The 18,489-nt window shown below is 37.7% G+C and overlaps 1 pseudogene; it reads right to left on the bottom strand.

Annotated features, from left to right (window-relative positions):
• Positions 1 to 7,497: 7,497 nt before the first annotated feature.
• LOC149494281 (uncharacterized) lies at positions 7,498 to 12,626 on the bottom strand (annotated as a pseudogene).
• Positions 12,627 to 18,489: the final 5,863 nt, after the last annotated feature.

The following is an 18,489-nucleotide window of genomic DNA, read 5'->3' on the forward strand; positions in this document are numbered from 1 at the left end:
TTTTGAAAAACAGTTCTGTTTTCTAAACGATTTTCTAATTTGAAAAACTATTTTTTCTGTGCTTATATTTGCATTTCTGTCTGTCTATTTAGATTCTGTAATCTTTAGTGGGCAGATTTTTATTTGATAAATATTTGTGTAATAGCTTAGGTTAGAAGCTATTGTGAAAGAGGTTATCAAGCAACCTTCTCCGTGAGAGTGTGACATCCCGACCCGGCAAAGCGATCCGAGGATGGTAGGCTAGCTAGGGTAGTGGAATGCGGGACACAGAAATAAATCGAATCATATATCGAAAAGGGGGAAACTAATCATCAGAGGCGCCTTTTGGTGGAATGGCTGGAGAGTTGAAATAAGAGAATTCCTTTGATAAAGGTCCTTTGGAGAAACCATAAGACCGAGGAAGCTACATGGGAAAGTGAAGATATCATGAGACAATAGCATCCTCAGTTATTTACACCAGATAAATTCGAGGACGAATTTCTTTTAAGGGGGGAGAACTGTAACAGACTGATTTTCTTCTAGTGTCGGTAATAGTGATTTACCGGTCTGTGAATAGTACCATTAGTCCGGGACTTGGTATTATTTTAGTCCGGGACTTGGTATTATTTTAGTCCGAAAAAATTACTATGCCTATTTAATATTTTATTTACTATTTTTGGAGCATGTTTGCATGATTTAGCGGGTAGAAAATATTTAATTAATATTATTGGAGAGTTTATGTCTTAAATGCATAATATTTCTAGTGTGGTATATTAAGAACTAAATGAGGAATTATTTTAGTAGAGTTAATTTAATTAATTGGTGGAGTTAAATAATAAGTAGAAGAGAATTATTTGAGAAATATTTAGAGCCATTGGATGAGATTACTTAGGACTTGATCTTAGTCACACATTTGGCATGATTTTAGGAAGTCAAATTTGACTTTGGCACTTAAAGTAACACCACAACACTTTTTCTTTCTTCTCTTCTCCTTCTCCACGCCATTTCCATCTTCTTCCTTGTTCTTTCATTTTCTTCATTTTCTTACCTCGAAATTTACCACCAAACTACCTAATTAAACCATAGAATAGGACTTAATTCTTAAGAATTAAGTAGTAGAAGTTGAGATTGGTGATTAAAAGCAAAGAGAAGTGAAGTTACTATTGAAGCAAGTCAGTTGTGGTTTTTGAGTTTTGTGAATTGTTAAGTAGAATTCATGGTTTAGACATATTATTGATGCATTAAATCATGCTCCAACTATTTCTTTTGTCAAGTTTTGCTTTTAATGTTGATTTCTCATACTTTGAAGAGGTTGGAGAACCATCCTCAAACGGTAAAGAGAAAGCCAAGGAGTAAGGCTTTCCAAGCTTATTCAAGCTTGTTAATAAGGTTAGTGCAATAATACTTTCACTTGTTTAAGTTGTTTTTACATGATTAGGGTTTTGAATATATTTTGGGAACTTTGTATGTTTTGGTTAAATTGATGAATTTTAATGTGAGATATGTTCTGCCGTGGGATTAGAACTCATTTTCGACCCCTTTATACTTCCCATCTGTTTCTGACTTCTTCATGAAAGTTGTAGCTCTATTTCTCAGCTTTCCAAAACATATTTTTATGTCTAATTCCAATACTTGTAGCTCAACTTATGATTTAAATACCAAAACTGGTTCTGTTATGGTGTCTTACCTGTATATCCAAAATGATTGTCCATTTTGACCACTCAAATGGCAAAATAATGTCTTATGTTCTTCATAAAAGTTGTAGCTTTACTTCTTATCTTTCCAACCCATCCTCTTGTATCCAATTTGGAGATACATAGCTCAACTTATGGTTAAAACACCCAAACTGACTCTGTTGTGATGGGCCACAGGCATCACTAAATTGAGTGCCCGTTTTGACCACTATAATGACAAGATTAGGTTCTGAGTTCTTTATAAAAGTTGTTTCCCTGTGTCCTGAGACTTCTGGATTGGTTTCATTTGAGTGTTTAGTTAAGTAAGAATTTAAGAAACATTGGACTTGGTTCTGCTGAATCAGGTCTGATCTATTGGTCTGTGTTCCTAGCTTTTGTTTGCTATTTTACCATTTGATCTGGGCTATGGTCCCTTCTGAACATTTGTACAATTTTGTCTTAGCTTTCTAATGAATCTGATTTCATTCAATTTGGAGACCCATAACTCAAATTATGTGTTAAAAACCTAGCAAAAGGCAAGTTTATGAAAATGCTGAAAAGTTCTTGATTTATGTACTTTTATACTATATTAAGTTTATATATATCTCTATAATGGTTTGAGTGAAAATTTTGAACTGATGACTATTAAGAAATGAAGAGGTTTTGATTAAGAATTATTGCTTTTGTGAAAGAATGATTTTGATTTGGGCTCTACTATGCATGATTGAGACGTGGTATGATGAGATGGATTTTGTTATTGTGAAGCTATGATCATATGCTAGGGTTATCAGCCCTTATAAATAGGCGGACGCGCTTATTTGTGTGATGGGGTAGTGCTTTCATAGGCCACGGTGGTGCTTTCATAGGCTACGATTGTGTGATGGGGGTGGTGCTTTTATAGGCCACGGTGGTGCTTTCATAGGCCACGAGTATGTGATGGGGGTGGCGCTAATATAGGCCACGATCAAATCTGCTTATGTTCATTCTGCATGAGTACGAGCCTTAACAAAAAAAAAAATGAAATTTTATTGTTGATATAAAAGAATGAAGACATATTTGTATTTATAATCTTCTCATTGCTTTCAAAGTATTTGAATTAAATGAATGCGATTTCGGTATTTATATAGTTGAGTAATTTAGGTTTTGCCTTGGCTATTCTTGTTAATTAAATTGTTGGTTATTTAGCACCACTGAGTCTTCCACTCAGCGCGTTGATTTTTATCACGCGCAGGTTAGGAGCGGAGGGTGTTCTTCAAGACCAGAGGAGTAGCATCAGAGTAGATATCACATTTTGGGTAGGATGTTTTGTAAATGGTGATTTTTGGCATGTATATAAATATTGTGTTGTGAAGGTTGGATATAATAAGTTTATAATGTATTAAGAGTTATGATTATTTAAGGAAATAACATCTTATTATATTTTTGGTGTATGATGATTATAGATTCCTTGAAAAGAATGTGTTTCAAATATTATGCGTATGCTGATGGATATTTAGAAGTACTTGCGGTATGTTGTGTTGAATTGGAGTTTTGGGGGTTTGGAGAAAATTGGAAGTGTGTATATTTTCTTTGTGTGGCAAGTTAATTTTTAGGGAAAACTCTTGCGAAATTTTCGTAGGAATTTCCTTAAACATTATTTTTGTAAAAAAAAAAACAAAATGTTAATTACTTGCCTCCTTATGAAAATTTAACCACTTCTAATTTGTGATCTAGCTTTAATAAGTGACATAAGACGGTGCTCCGGCACCGATTGTGGCATCCGCCATCTGTTTTTCCGAGATTGGTCGGTGGGTGTTACAGAGAGAGATTCTAATGTCTTGAACTGAGTTTCTGTACTCTGCCAAAAACAAAAAAGGTTGAGGTTAACTAGAACCTTTGGAAAATCTAGTGGGAAAAAGGGTAGATCTAGGTGTTGATCTATTGCCTTGTACTGTTGGTTTGTCTCTTACCCTTGAAAAGAGATAACATAGTTGAGGATCTCAAGATGAGTCTTGGGGAGTGGATGTAGGCTAGTTAGTGCCGAACCACTACAAATCACTGTGTTGATCTTTTTATTTCCTAACGTTTTGCTTGATACTATTTTACTCACACTTTTGTTTATATTCTAGAAATGCTAAACTTGTGAATGGTGTTGATGTTCTATAACTGAAATAAGTCTTATCTTCTCTGAACATTAGAACTCTGGAATTCTGCTAAAGTGAATATACCAAGTTCTAAATAGTTCGTTATATTCAGTATATTTCACTATTTGGGTTTCTAATCAATCTTCTAAACTTGATTAAAGCTTTGTGAAGTAGTTCTGATTTTGATAACTGTCTCTCACATAAGTCTTCTCTGAATTGCTAAACTTTATGAGGAAGTTCTAACCACAATAGCTTTCCGTCATAAAGCAGTTCTGATATTGAATAAGACATTGTGAAGCAGTTCTAACTAATAGTTGCACTTTGCATAGTCTTTCTATTTTTCATGAATAGAACATTGTGATGAAGTTCTAATTCATAACTTATTTTCACAAGTTCATTAATTTTTCCGCTGCACTTAGAATTTTGAGTTTTATTGTAAAAGTTAAATTTTATTTTTTAGAAAACTCAATTCACCCCCCTCTTGGGTTGTGCCATACATATACGGGACTCACAATCTGGTATCAGAGCTTTGGCTCTTGACTTACCGAAGCTTAACAGCTTAAGAGATAAGATCTCATGGCAACCCCACTTCCTCTTACTTCTTTAGAAGGACAATTTGTTTCTAGACCTATTTTGTTCAATGGTTCTAATTACTCTTATTGGAAAACCAGAATGGAAAATTTCATGAAATCAGTTGATATAAACTACTCGAGGAATGTTATTACTGGTCCTCGTATTCCCATGAAAATTGTAGAAAATGAGAGTATTAGAAAAACAGAAGAAGAGTATACAGATACTGATGGGAATGATATTGTTATAAATGCAAAAGCTATTAATATTCTTCATTGTGCTTAAGACGCAACAGAATACAACAAAGTGTCTGAATGTAAATCTGCTACAGAAGTTTGGGAAAAACTTAGAGTTACCTATAAGAGTACAGATAGAGTAAAGGAATCCATAATAAATATCATTTGGAGAGAATATGAAATGTTTTATATGAAGGAAGGAGAAACAATTGCAGAGGTAAATTCTAGATTTACTAATATAGTTAATCCTTTGAGAACTCTCGGAAAGGAAATTTCAGAAGATGAGCTTGTTAAGAAAATCCTTAGAATTTTACCTAAAAAATAGGATTCTATAGGAACTGTTGTGAATTACAAAGAGACTCTCGTCACTTATGATTACCTTATAGGAGTTCTTGTTTAGAAGAAATGAAATCTTCTTTGACTATAGAAGTTAAGAAAAAGAAAGGACTAGCTTTGAAAGTAGTTTCTAGTGAAGAAAGTTCTTCCGATCTTGATAGTGATGATTTAGCACTTGTTGCTAAAAGATTCAAGAAGTTCTATAGAAAGAGTGGAAGGCCACAGAAAAAGTTTATCAAAAAGAATTTTCCACCTAAAAATAGTAACTTACCTAAAAAAGAACCTTCTGAAGTGGTTTGTTATGAATGCAATAAACCTGGACATATCAAACCCAATTGTCCTAAACTGAAAAAGAAATCAACAAAAGAGAAGCTAAAGCAGGCATTCGTAGCTGCTTGGAGTGATTTAGACAATTCTAATTATAATAGCCAAAGTGATCAAGAAGAAATAGCTAATATTTATTTAATGGCTACTATTGATTCTGATTCCAAAGAAATCAGCACTTTGACTTCACCATAGAAGGTTGAAATCGATGAAGCAGATGCAACGGTCCAGAGGCATGAAGAAAGCACTGTAAGTATTTCTAAACCTGAATCAGAAAATGATCTTCTAGATACTTACAATAATCTTTGCAATGAGTTTGAAAGCCTTGTTAGAAAGCATAAAGTTCAAAAGAAAGATTTCAGAAACTTAAAATCCAAAAGTAATCATTTAAAAGATGTTTTTATCAAGAAGTTACATGGAAAGATCTTATCACAGAGTTCAAAGATCTTAAAAATTGTAATAATAGATTTTCTGAAAATCTGACACATCTTGAAGAAAAATGTAAAAATCTAAATTCTGAAAATGAATCTTTAAAAACTGAGATTAGAATTCTAAAGTCAATTTCAGAATCATTTTCTAAAGAAAAGACAAGTTCTAGCTATGATGACATTTCTAAACTGAATCATGTTTCTAATAAGAAAAATGCTATTTCTAATGTTGTGACTTTAGAACATCAAAGTCTCAACAGAAAGAAAAATCATAATAAGCTAAATGCACCTGTTACCACTGACCCTCCAAGACCCACTATGAGTTGGGTACCTAAATTTGCTTGATCTTTTCAGGTGTGCCTAAGGAGTGAGCTGAAAACAGAAATGTGGTACATGGACAGCGCTTGCTCTAGGCATATGACTGGTGATAGAAAGAAGTTCACCAGATTAGAAAAGAAAAAGGGAGGTACAGTAAGCTTTGGAGACAAAGCAAAAGGTAAAATCGTTGGTATCGGTGTCATAGGTTCTAATCCTTCAATAGAAGATGTATGCTTAGTAGAAGGATTACATTATAACTTGTTAAGTGTTAGTCAGATTTGTAATAAAAATAGAATATTGATCTTTGAACCTTCTCATTGTGAAGTTCAGAACATGCATGATAATAGAACTTTATTTGTTGGAAAAAGGTTTGGAAATACATACCTAGTAGATCTCTCTATTATGCACAACCAAGGTATCTGTTTAGTGTCTATTGATAATTCTAGTTGGTTATGGCATAGAAGACTTGGTCATGCAAGCATGCACCTTATTTCTAAACTGTCTAAGAAAGGTTTGGTTCGAGGTCTGCCAAAATTGAAATTTGAAAAAGATCACATTTGTGATGCTTGTCAAATGGGCAAACAGACCAGAACATCATTTAAATCCAAGGGCATGGTTTCTACTTCTAGACCTTTAGAATTGCTACACCTTGATCTATTCGGTCCAATTACCCCTTCTAGTCTTGGAAGAAAATTCTATACATTTGTTATTGTAGATGATTACTCTAGATTCACTTGGACACTCTTCCTCAGAAATAGGGATGAGTCATATGACGTGTTTGTTCATCTTTGCAAGAGAATGCAAAATGAGAAAGGATACAACATCTCAGCAATTAGAAGTGATCATGGAGGAGAATTTGAAAATCAGAAATTCGATGCTTTTTGCAATAAGTCAGGAATCTTCCATAACTTCTTAGCACCTCGAACACCTCAACAAAATGGAGTAGTGGAACGCAAGAATAGAACTCTTCAAGAAATGGCCAGAACCATGCTAAGTGATTCCAGACTACCAAACTATTTTTGGGTAGAAGCAGTTAACACTGCCTATTATATTCTAAACAGGGCTTTGGTAAGATCTAAACTTAAAAAGACTCCATATGAGCTATACAAAGGTACAAAACCAAATATTGGTTATTTTCACATTTTTGGGTGCAAATGCTTTATTCTAGATAACAAGAAAAATCATCTTGCTAAATTTGATGCTAAATCTTATGAAGGTATTTTTCTGGGATATTCTAGTAATAGTAAAGCATATAGAGTGTTTAATAAAAAGACTCTAGTTGTAGAAGAATCTATTCATGTTGTGTTTGATGAATCTGACTCCACTGCCGGACGTGTCTGAATCAAACGCCCTGCCTTTAGCTATCTTTACTACAGATAACAGAACCTACATATATGAATTATAGAACATGTGATAAATATGTATAAAGAACGTGAATAACATTAAAATTCTTCATTAATAATATTAGATATACATCTATCAATTTATAACATTAAAATTGTTCGAAGTATTAAGTGTCTTCATTGTCATCTGCTTCCTCCTCTTCTTTTTCTTCTTCCTCTTCTTGATATTCGTCTTCTGAGGTACCCATGGTGATTTGATCTTCTTCCTCTTCATCATCAGATACTCCTATTTCAACATGAGTTCCACTTTCATCATCCAATCTATCTGTTAAATCTTCAACAACTTGCATCGGTTGCGTATCAACCCCAACTTCTTGAAATGGCTCCGATACTGCGAGTGAAGCAGATTGTTTGGTTTCAACTGCATCAACAACTGATCTAGGCTTGGTTTTACACACTGCCGTCCAATCGCAACGATCTCATTTAAATGATGGATATGGGACATAGTCCACCTGTGCAGCTTGCATTGCCAGCACAAAAGGTTCATACTTTGTATATCTTCTTCTTTGATTAATATCCACAAGATTATACGTAGGATGAACCTTTATGCCAACGTTTGGCATAGGATCAAACCATTCACATTTGAATAAGACTGTGCACTTGATTGGTAGGCCTCGATATTCTAACTCCAATACCTCAACCAATTTGCCATAAAAATCATTTGACACGTCACTGTAGTTTGATCCCTTTATGCAAACACCACTGTTCATTGTCTTTCTACTTCTCCCATAACCCTCAGTGTGAAACTTGTAACCATTTACAAAGTAGCCAGAGTAGGCATTAGCAACCGCTAGAGGTCCCTTTGCTAGATCCATAATGAATCTGTTATCAATATCGCTTCCTGAGCTTCGAGCCTATGGGAAATAGTAATGACACGAGTGAGATGTAATAATGTACACATATATGTTGTGTAACTAGAAAGTTACTTATATAACATTTGAACCATTCTGCAAATTCAGAGTCCAATTTTGCATCAACTGCAGTATTAGTCAAATTGAGATTTTGAAGCTACAAAAGCTTGATATATTTCCTCTTTATGAACGAACAAAATTATCATAAATATGATTTAACTAAGCCCCAGACCAAGTTTAGACTCTCTACAAGATTTATACTTACTGTACAAATGGTGTAATCTCTTCGCAATTCAACAAAATATAGGTTTGAGCCACTCGTATCTCTGCATCAGTCAATCGTCCTTTTTTTTATTTACAATCATACGCCCAGGATAGGTGAAAATTGTTAAATTTCCTTCTAACTCAGATTCTGTTCGATCTCCTCCATCATCATTACGTGGCACTCTTCGATGCTTGGTGTAAACATGTGGTTCGAAGTAGTGTGAACAGAAGGTGGAAGCTTCTTGCACCAAATATGCATTGCAAATTGATCCCTCGACCTTTGCCTTATTACGCACATTCTTTTTAATTTTCTGCAAGTGTCTGTAATTTTACAAAGGCAATATGTAAATATGAGTTGAAATAAAATATGTAATGATTAGAATGAGATGTTAGTGATTCACCTCTCAAATGGATACATCCATCTATATTGTACCGATCCTGCTATACGACATTCATAGGGCAAATGAACCGGCAGATGCTCCGTAGAATCAAAGAAGCTGGGTGGAAAAATTCGCTCCAATTTGCATATCACTATTGGGATTTCTCGCGCTAATTGGTTCATATCATTGCATCGGATAATAGTCATCGTCAATTCCTTGAAAAAGAGACTCAATTATGTCATTGCTTCCCAAATTTTCCATAGCGATAATTCCGGGAATGCCACAGGAATCAATCTTTGCATGAAAACATGACAGTCATGGCTTTTCATCCCAAATAATCTGTATTTCCTCATGTCCACACATCTACCCATATTTGAACAGTATCCATCTGGAAACCTTAATGATCGGACCCAATCGCACAATAATTGCCTTTGGGGTTTATCTAAAGAATAACATGCCTTTGGAAACTTACCAGTAAATACAGCTTGCTCGAATTCTGGTTGACGACAAATTTCCTTCATGTCTGCTATCGCATTTGCATTATCCTTGGTTTTCCCCTTAATGTTCATGACAGTGTTGAACAAATTTTCAAACACATTTTTTTCTATATGCATCACATCAAGGTTATGACGGATAAGAAGTGAACTCCATTATGGCAAATCCCAGAAGATGCTTTGCTTTTTCCATCCGCTATTCCTACCAATTCTTCCATTTACCTCTTCTGCACCTAACTCTGTAACTTTCATAAGCCCCAGATCTTCAATTTCTTGTAATTTTCAGCTCCAGATTTCACAGGCGGAGGGGGATCAACAATAGTCGTGTTCTTTCTAAAGCATTGTTGATTTCTCCTCCAAGGGTGAGATTCTGCTAAGAATTTGTGATGACAATCAAACCAACATTGTTTACCTCCATTTTTTAGTGTAAATGCATTAGTGTTTTCCATGCAATGAGGACAAGCCAATTTGCCTGCCATACTCCACCCAAATAACATTCCAAATGCTGGAAAATCAGTGATGGTCCAAAGCAAAGCAGCTCACATTATGAAATTCTGATTGGCCGAAATATCGAACGTTTCAACCCCATATTCCCATAAATAATTAAGTTCGGCAATCAAAGGTTGCAGAAACATATCAATTTTGTGTTTCGGATTATTAGGGCCAGGTACAATAAAACACAAAAACATGTATTCATGTTTCATACACATTTAGGGTGGTAGATTATATGGTGTGACAATGACAGGCCATGATGAATATTGTTGTCCTGATTGGCCAAACGGCTGAAACCCATCAGTACAAAGCCCCGATCTTACATTTCTCATATCAGCAGCAAACACAAGATGATTATTATCAAAGTGTTTCCAGGCTTCAGAGTCTGACGGATTAGTTATTATACCATCCTCATATTCATGCAAAGCATGCCATCTCATGTGTTCAGCTGTCGCCTTAGATGCATATAACCTTTGAAGCCGAGGAACAAGAGGAAATAATACATCTTCTTGAAAGGCTTCTCTCTTTGTACTCTACCAGTCCCTTGACCCCGCCGTTGATATCTTGGAAGATTACAAAACTTGCATTCTCTTAATTCGGAGTCACGACCCCAGTATATCATACAATTATTACGACAACAATCAATCTTTTCCACAGGTAGTCCTAATCCTTGAACTAATTTTTTTATTCGGTAAAAATTACCAACCATTAAATGGCCTTCAGCCAACATTTCTTCTGCTAACTGCATAAAATCATCGTAATACCTTTTGAAAATGGTGCTCCGCTTTCATGTGCAGTAACCACGCCACAACAGATAAAACTAAATGATTCTTGCATCCAGGTCACAGTTCACTGTTAGCTGCACTTAGCATGTCAAACAATTATTGTGCTGCATAGTTTGACAATTCTTCCATATTATCCCAATGAATTCTACTCTACCCGCATCAATTACCATATCATTGCATTGATTACCATACTGAAATTGATAAGGCTGACCTTCTAAACTTATCAGAATAGAGTGGCCTGACCCACTGGAAACTCGAGGTTCACTTATCCAAGCATATGCTAAATTTATATTATTTGATTTAACTAATATTACTAAATTTAACTAACTTATCTAATTCATTGAGCTTTATTAAAATGGCCATTGAGAATGGTTAATGCCAAATAAAAAAAGGTCACTTTATATATTGTATATAGACAAAATTTGTATAGGATGGAATATGGGTATTTGGTGGAATAGGTATATAGTCCAAAAAGGGCTTTCAAATTAAATTAAATACTTACAAAATTAGTATTTTAAATTAAGTTTAGTTTGGAATATTCATAGAATATAATTTAGTCCAATCCCATTTATTTTCCTATTTCTGTCTTAATGGCTTTCTGTATCCCAAGAATTAATATGATCATTAGACAAGATTAGATACTTATATTATTTGGTTTAACTTAGCACATATGATAACATTTTGGTAGGTGGGGTTACAATAAGCTCCAAATCATTACTTATCATTATTAAAATTTAAAAACAATTCTTTTTTTTTTTTATAACAACATGATAAAATCTCTAAGAAATATAATTTATCAACGATCCAAAATGCAAGTGATTTTCTAGTCAGTCAATCCCCATTATTTTTATTTGTCTAAATTATTGGACCGACTAATTAAATTATAATTGATCTTAGTTAAATTCTAAATTATAAAGAACTAAAAAAGTTATATATCGAAGAATATTATTTGATTTTTGTTTTTTGGGATGGCCCTTTGTGCTTGTTAGCTTATATTCTACTAATAATTTTTCATTGAAAATAGATAAGGTAGTTGAAAAAGACTTGACCGATTTTTTTTTTTTTTGATTTGTTAAATAATGCTTTATCATCACAGTACTTAAAAGAGGGCATTAACCATCTTAATTGACTTATATCCATACCATACCTACAAATCTCTATACAAACAAATCCAATTGCCAACTACAAATTGCATATGATATGTTGTCATAAAATTTAATAAAAAAAATGAATATAAAACATTATCTTATGAATGTATATAATATAATGCAATGAAATGAATGAAATCAACACAGAAAAAAAACCAAAAAAAAAAAAAAAAAGAAAGGGCGTACCTGAAAGAGAAGCGACGCGACAGAGAGGAGAAGAGAGAGACCAATGAATGCGAACGAAGCTCCTGCAAGAACCTCTGGCGACCGGCGCTGCAAGAGAAGCGGAGGAGGAGGCGGCTGGGAACGGCTCCGATGCGACAGAGAGGAGAAGTGAGATGAAGGAGGAGGGTTGCGTGGCGCAATGCGACCCTTATAAAGCCTTATTTTTTTGCGACCGACATATCGGTCGCAACTAATTAAAACGTCGATTGTAATTTTTGATCATGCAATGTCGTTTTCAGTTACAACAATTGCGACCGATTTGCGACCAATAAAATCGTAAAGTTCAGAAATAACAAGCTGACTTTTGTTCAAATCCTTGATGGCTAATGCAACCTCTTTCACTTCTATAGCCAATTTCTCAACACCATCGTCTTCAAAGTCATGTTTTCTTTTTCTATGAGATCTTTTTTGAGATGAAGGAATGGTAGTTGAAGATGCTTCTTTTCCTTTTGTCACTTCTTCAAATTCAACATCATCATCATCATGTGTTGTAGAATCCACCTTAGGGCTAGCATCTAATTCAGTATCAATGAAAGACTTAGTATAGGTTCCAGTGGCAATATCTTTTCCCACAACAATTGCCTTCTCATCATACATTTCAATCTTTTTGTTAAGATATTTTTCATGATTAGGATGTGCCTATTTAATAGAAGATAAAAATACATTAGCATATACAATCCATACAAAAACTGTGATGTCATGCAACTCAAATCAACTAATGGATGTGCAACACCAAACAAAAGCAATATAATTACTTATTTGCACTTCTTCATTATAAACATTCTTATCAGTAGTTATCATCTTCAAGTTATCATCCCATGCAAATCAACTTTTAGATCGAAGCTTTGAAGTGATTGTACACTCCTTTTACAGAACCTAAGATGGTTCTTGTTTTCGCCGAAATCCCGAACCCCGGAAGGATATCGAAAAACATCTCTTTTTTTATTTTATTGGATTATTTGTTTTGGAAGAAAGGTGATAAAATCTTTTTGGATACGCGATGCCGATAAATCGGTCTTACAAATTATTTTAGTCGCCACCCATTATTTCGGCAATGGGACCATTTTCATTTTATTACATGACTCCATTTTAAACCCAATTTTATTTAAGGTCGAATTATTTGAAAGAAAAACTAGTCAGGCGTACCAAGTATGATTCTAGGTAAGGGAGTTAGGTACGTCGGCCCGTTGGAAGCCAACGCCCGGAAAACCGGCCTCTTTTAACCTATGATTTCTAATTGATTTTATTTTCAGAAAAGCCGATTATTTAAACCCAACCCGAACAAATCGAACCGAGTTCCTATGTGGAAAATTAATTAACCGTCCCAAGTAAATACATTCATTGCATTCATTCAAAAATTAATCATCACACCCATTATTCATCCACAATATATATAACAAAAATAACTAAAAGACTCGCTCTTGCCTTATGGTTAAAGGCGGGCCACAAATCGAGTTTAATAATATAATTAAAAGGAAACAACAAATATTAATTCTCAAAATGCCATGATCACAACGGATTAATTAACCTGGTTTGATTAAAACTCAATTTGCCCATTATTAATCATTTTTCTGGATTAAGATTAAGAATCTATTTAATGAAATGAAATTAAGACAAGATAATAAGAGTGATCTGGGACTGGAAGCTAGCCGCGTCACGCAGCTGTTCTATGGAAGAACAGTCGCGTGGCGCAGCTCTTATTTTTTTATTCTCGGATTTGTAATAGTTGCGTCATGCAGCTGTTCTATGAAGAACAGTCGCGTGACGGAACTCTAGTTATGGTCCTGTGGACTAGAACAGTTGCGTCACGCAGCTGTTCTATGAAGAACAGTCGCGTGATGGAACTCCTAGCTGCGTGACGGAACCGTTCGTCACTTATTTAAAACACTCAGACTTATTGATTATTCATTTTCAGCGAAACATTAAATACAAATATAAAACAAAATATAACTGAGTACGCGAACAGCTGCGTCACACAGGTGGTCCAATCCAGACTAAGAGCTTTTGGACAGGAACAGTCGCGTCACGCAGGTAGTAGCTGCGTGACGCGGCTGCTCTGGTCCGCAACTACCTTTCAAACTACTCTTTTCTACGTGTTCTTTTTATTATAAGTGATTAAAATCAACCCAGAAGATTTCAACAATGGACAAACTTACGTTTTATCAATAATAGGTCAACTAAACACTATGAAAATGAGATTTTTAGGAGATAAAATGCTAGAAATGAAAAGGAAAAGTTAGAATCGTTACCTAGCCCTCAGATTTGAGGATTGCATGCACTGAGATTAGCTCAGAGGCGTTGTTTCACGATTCCAGAAGTGTGTTCACCAAGTTCTTTCATAGAATAGATTGTTTTCTTTTTCTTTCTTTGCTCTCTTTTCCTCCTCTTATCTTTTTGTTTTTTTTTTATTTGATTTTGAATCTAAAATATCTATGACTCGATCTTCCTCAAGTTTACTCAGTTGAATTCTTAAGGAAGAGCCCTAGTCGTTAACCTAGAAACTTAGAACTCAGAATACGATTTTTTTTTTTTTAGAAGAAAATGAGAGCAAAGTGTCAAAAGTCTCATTTTTGCTGTAAAATGTTGCATTTATATGGCTAGGGCAACAGAGCAGTCGCGTCACGCGGGTAGCAGCTGCGTGACTCACCCGTAAGCCCGCGTGACGCGACTTACTTTTCGTACAGTTGCCGCATATCCATACAAACAGTGCAGGCCGTTGCACGGGCGCGCGCCAGAGGTGTCAGCCCTGTTAGAGCTGCGTGGCGCAGCTAAGGGTGCCGTCACACAGGTACTAGCTGCGTGATGCAACCCTAAAGCGGGTCAGGCTCCTTTGGGCGGTTTGATTCAATTTTTGGTTCAAACACTTCTGGTTTATCGTGATACCTTATCCCTTGTCCTCATATCATCATCGGGTCAGGTGGAGGCATAAAATCACGCGTCAACAGTTTGCCCCCCCACTTTATCATTAATTGTATAAACGATTAATGTTAAAGTGGTCCATTGACGCGCCTTCTATTAGGCAATCATCTCCGAAGCTCGGTTTGATCGGCTTGGAAAGATGCTGAATCAATCATCTGGTCACCTCCTAAGCTCGGTTTCCATCCAACATGTGAATGACTTCAAAGCTCGGTTTGATCGGCTTGGAAGACACCTTCGGGGCTCGGTTTGATCGGACTGAAGGACTTTGAATGTTTGGTCACCTTCTTAGCTCGGTTTGATCGGCTTTGTCGGTTTCCATGGAATCTGAAGAGGCATCCTCGAAGCTCGGTTTGATCGGCTCGAATGATGTTGATTTGATAACAAAGTCTTCGAAGCTCGATTTGATCGACTTGAAGAGCTTTGATCTGGCCACCTTCTCAGCTCGATTTGGTCGGCTTTGTCGGCTCCAGTCGGTTTAGAAAAGGCATCCTCGAGGCTCGGTTTGATCGGCCCGAAAGATGTCGGTTTTACCCTGGTCAACTTCGCAATTCATCATCATTGACCGGGGGGGAAATCCAGAACAGCTTCGCAATACATCATCACTGATCGGAAATTGAAAATGTACTGATTAGCTTCGCAATGCACCATCACTAATCAGTAAGACCTATCGGCTTCGAGAAACCATCACCGGTTGGCCTGAAAAATTGTTCATAAAAAGAAAAGCAATATCCGTGTGCAAACGAACCTTGCCTTTTGTTAGAAAAATATTGGAACGCCATACGTTCCCCTGCAAAGATTCACATTAAGGCAAAAGGTTATATTTTTGCCCCCAGTCCGGAATTTCGGCCAAGGACCAAAAATATCCACTTTTAGCAAAAATTTCGGTATAAAAGATTTAACAAAAATTTATTATCTGCATTCCTAAGTATAACTTTTATGATATAGTGGTTGAAAGAAAACTTACCTGAGGGTAATCTGGCAATTTGATGCTCCTGCCCCCTGTGCGGTGAGTAGACAAAAATTGCTGAAGTGTACGGGCCGCACATCGACGTCAAATTACCGAAATGGACCATTATAGGCTTTAAAATGAATCGCACGGGCCTGTTGGTCTTGGAAAGAGGTAACGGGCCCAATACTCTTCTTGGAAGAATGGGCTTGGAAGAATGGGCCTGGGCCCAACTTGCTCACTATAAGTAACGTCTATTCTTAATCGATTCAGTTTCACTTATCACGAACCCTAAGCAATTGAGAATTCTCTGAACTTTCAATTGAAAAGATGTCTCAAATTTCAGAAATCCCCACTTCTGCTTACACTCCTGAGATGGAGATTCTCGGGGCCCTACCCGATATTCCAATGTTCAATGGCGATCCAGTGCCGGTGAGCCGGAATCCGTTGACCCCCAGGACACGACCGCTGCAGCTTCTGCCGTTGCCGGGTACGGAGTTCCCGGTCAGATATGAGACGAGCCGGATGCGCGGCTTCCAATCCGAGGTAAGTAAAAAAAATTTCTTTCAATTTTTGTTTTTTACTGCTTTTGATCCATAGTTATAGCAATAGGACTACGTTTTGAAGTTTATGCCTGCGTCAACAGTCGCGTCACGCAGGTAGGAGTTGCGTGGTGCGGCTGTTCTTCCATGAACAGTTGCGTGACGCAGCTGTTCTTGAATGAACAGTTGCGTGACGCAACTGTTCGAGGCGCCAGAAACCCTAGCTTGCCTTGAACCTTAGAATCGATCCTCTTTTATTGCATTAAAACTTGATTGTTGGTAGCTTTAGGCGACTTGATTTTGTTCTGAAAATTGTATGAAAACAACACAAACATAGTGAAATTAGGTTGAAATTGAATTACTGCGTACCTTCGACAGTTGCGTCACGCAGCTGTTCTTTGGAAGAACAGTTGCGTGACGCGACTGTTCGTCAACGAGTAAGAGTCTTGAACAGTTGCGTGACGCAGCTAGCGAGATGCGTGGCGCGAGTGCTGAGATGCGCTACGCAGCCGTGCTTCTAGGTGCGCAACTTGGGCGAAGCAGCGTGACGCGGCTTTGTAGTTACGTGATGCAGCTACGGTTCAAACCGTTTTTGGTCTTTTTTCATTTTTCCTGCCATATAAGAAGATAAACAATTGTTAGTATGTATTTATTGAAATTGAAGATTTTTCTTACAGGTTAATCTGGGCAAGGCCCGCTCGGGTGGATCGGCCACTGATGCTTCCGCTTTCTGGGATTTACTGGACCCTCCTATGCGAGCCCGGGTCGTTGCTGCTGGGTTCGAGGATTACACCGCAGGATTGCGTTGCACCCAGCCTCGGTTCCCGCCCACTATGCGATATGCATTGATGGAGCGGTGGAACGACTGCACACACACTTTTGTGTTGGGTTCGGTGAGATGACCCTCACACCCGTGGACTATGCTGCGATCACTGGCCTGCGCTTCACTGGCTCGGCTCCTCCATTGGATGCTCGGTATCAGATGGCCACTCTCGAGGCCCAACTGGTCCGTTCCTTGCTCGGTGTCACCTCATAGACTCGGTACACCGTGCAGGGATGTATGTCCTACGAGATGGTCTTCCGGTTCTGGGCCGAGAGGATCAGGACTCGCTTGGAGGCTTGGAGGGAGTTGCCGGAGGAGGCCCGACCTGCGGCTCCTGCGTATACTCGGGAGGAGAGGGACCAGGCTGCTCGGTCCTTCTTGTTCTACATTATTTCATCCCAGTTGCTGTGCACCTCCCAGAATAAGGGAGATCCGGCGGTGCTGGCATGTCTGCGGGACCTGAGCCAGGTCGGGTCCTTCGACTGGGCCACACTTGGTTTGGCTCATCTCTATCACGGTCTGGATGTCTGGACCCGTGGTAGCGGTGAGTCGAACTGGCTGTTCATTCGGCCTCTGGAGGTAACATTCTTTCACTCTTCACCTTTTTATTCGTCATTCTCAACTGTTCAGCTAACTGATGTCATTTCTGTCTCTGTTGCAGGTATGGTCCTATGAGTATTGTATCTACCCGGGCGGTCCGAGCGGTGACTCTCTGGTCGAGTCCAGGAGGATTCCTCGCTATCTGGCCCACTGCCATCATACTTATGCTAGTGGCAAGGATCCAGAGTACTGGCGGAGCTTCCTTAACGATCGGGAGCTGTCTGATGTGAGTACAGAAAGAATCTCTGAATCTTGAGCTTATCTTCTTTTCTCCTTTTATTTTAATACACAACAAATACTGATTTCTCCTTCTTTTGTAGCTGTCCCTGACTCCATGGGACTGCGAGGCCTGGCGGACCTACCCGGGCCGGGAGGTGGCTGAGTTGCACACCCGGTCGAGGTTGTTGATGCGCGGGTATTGGGCCGACCGGTACTTCCTAGGAGAGAGAGTCTTTGACACTCCGGTAGCTCTAGCACGGCGGAGGGTGCCTCATGCCCCTCCTCGGCATATGTGTATGCTGGAGGGTTCGACCCGGGAGGACTTGGAGATAGAGTACAGAGGCTTCTCGGCGAACGATTTCCTGTCCGCCGGTGACTTTCCCTCTTACTTCGCCTCTCGGATGCAGGCGC

The sequence above is a fragment of the Jatropha curcas genome, chromosome 8, assembly GCF_041381405.1.
Source record: "Jatropha curcas cultivar XTBG-Jc1 chromosome 8, XTBG_Jcur_1.0, whole genome shotgun sequence".
Lineage (NCBI taxonomy): Eukaryota > Viridiplantae > Streptophyta > Magnoliopsida > Malpighiales > Euphorbiaceae > Jatropha > Jatropha curcas.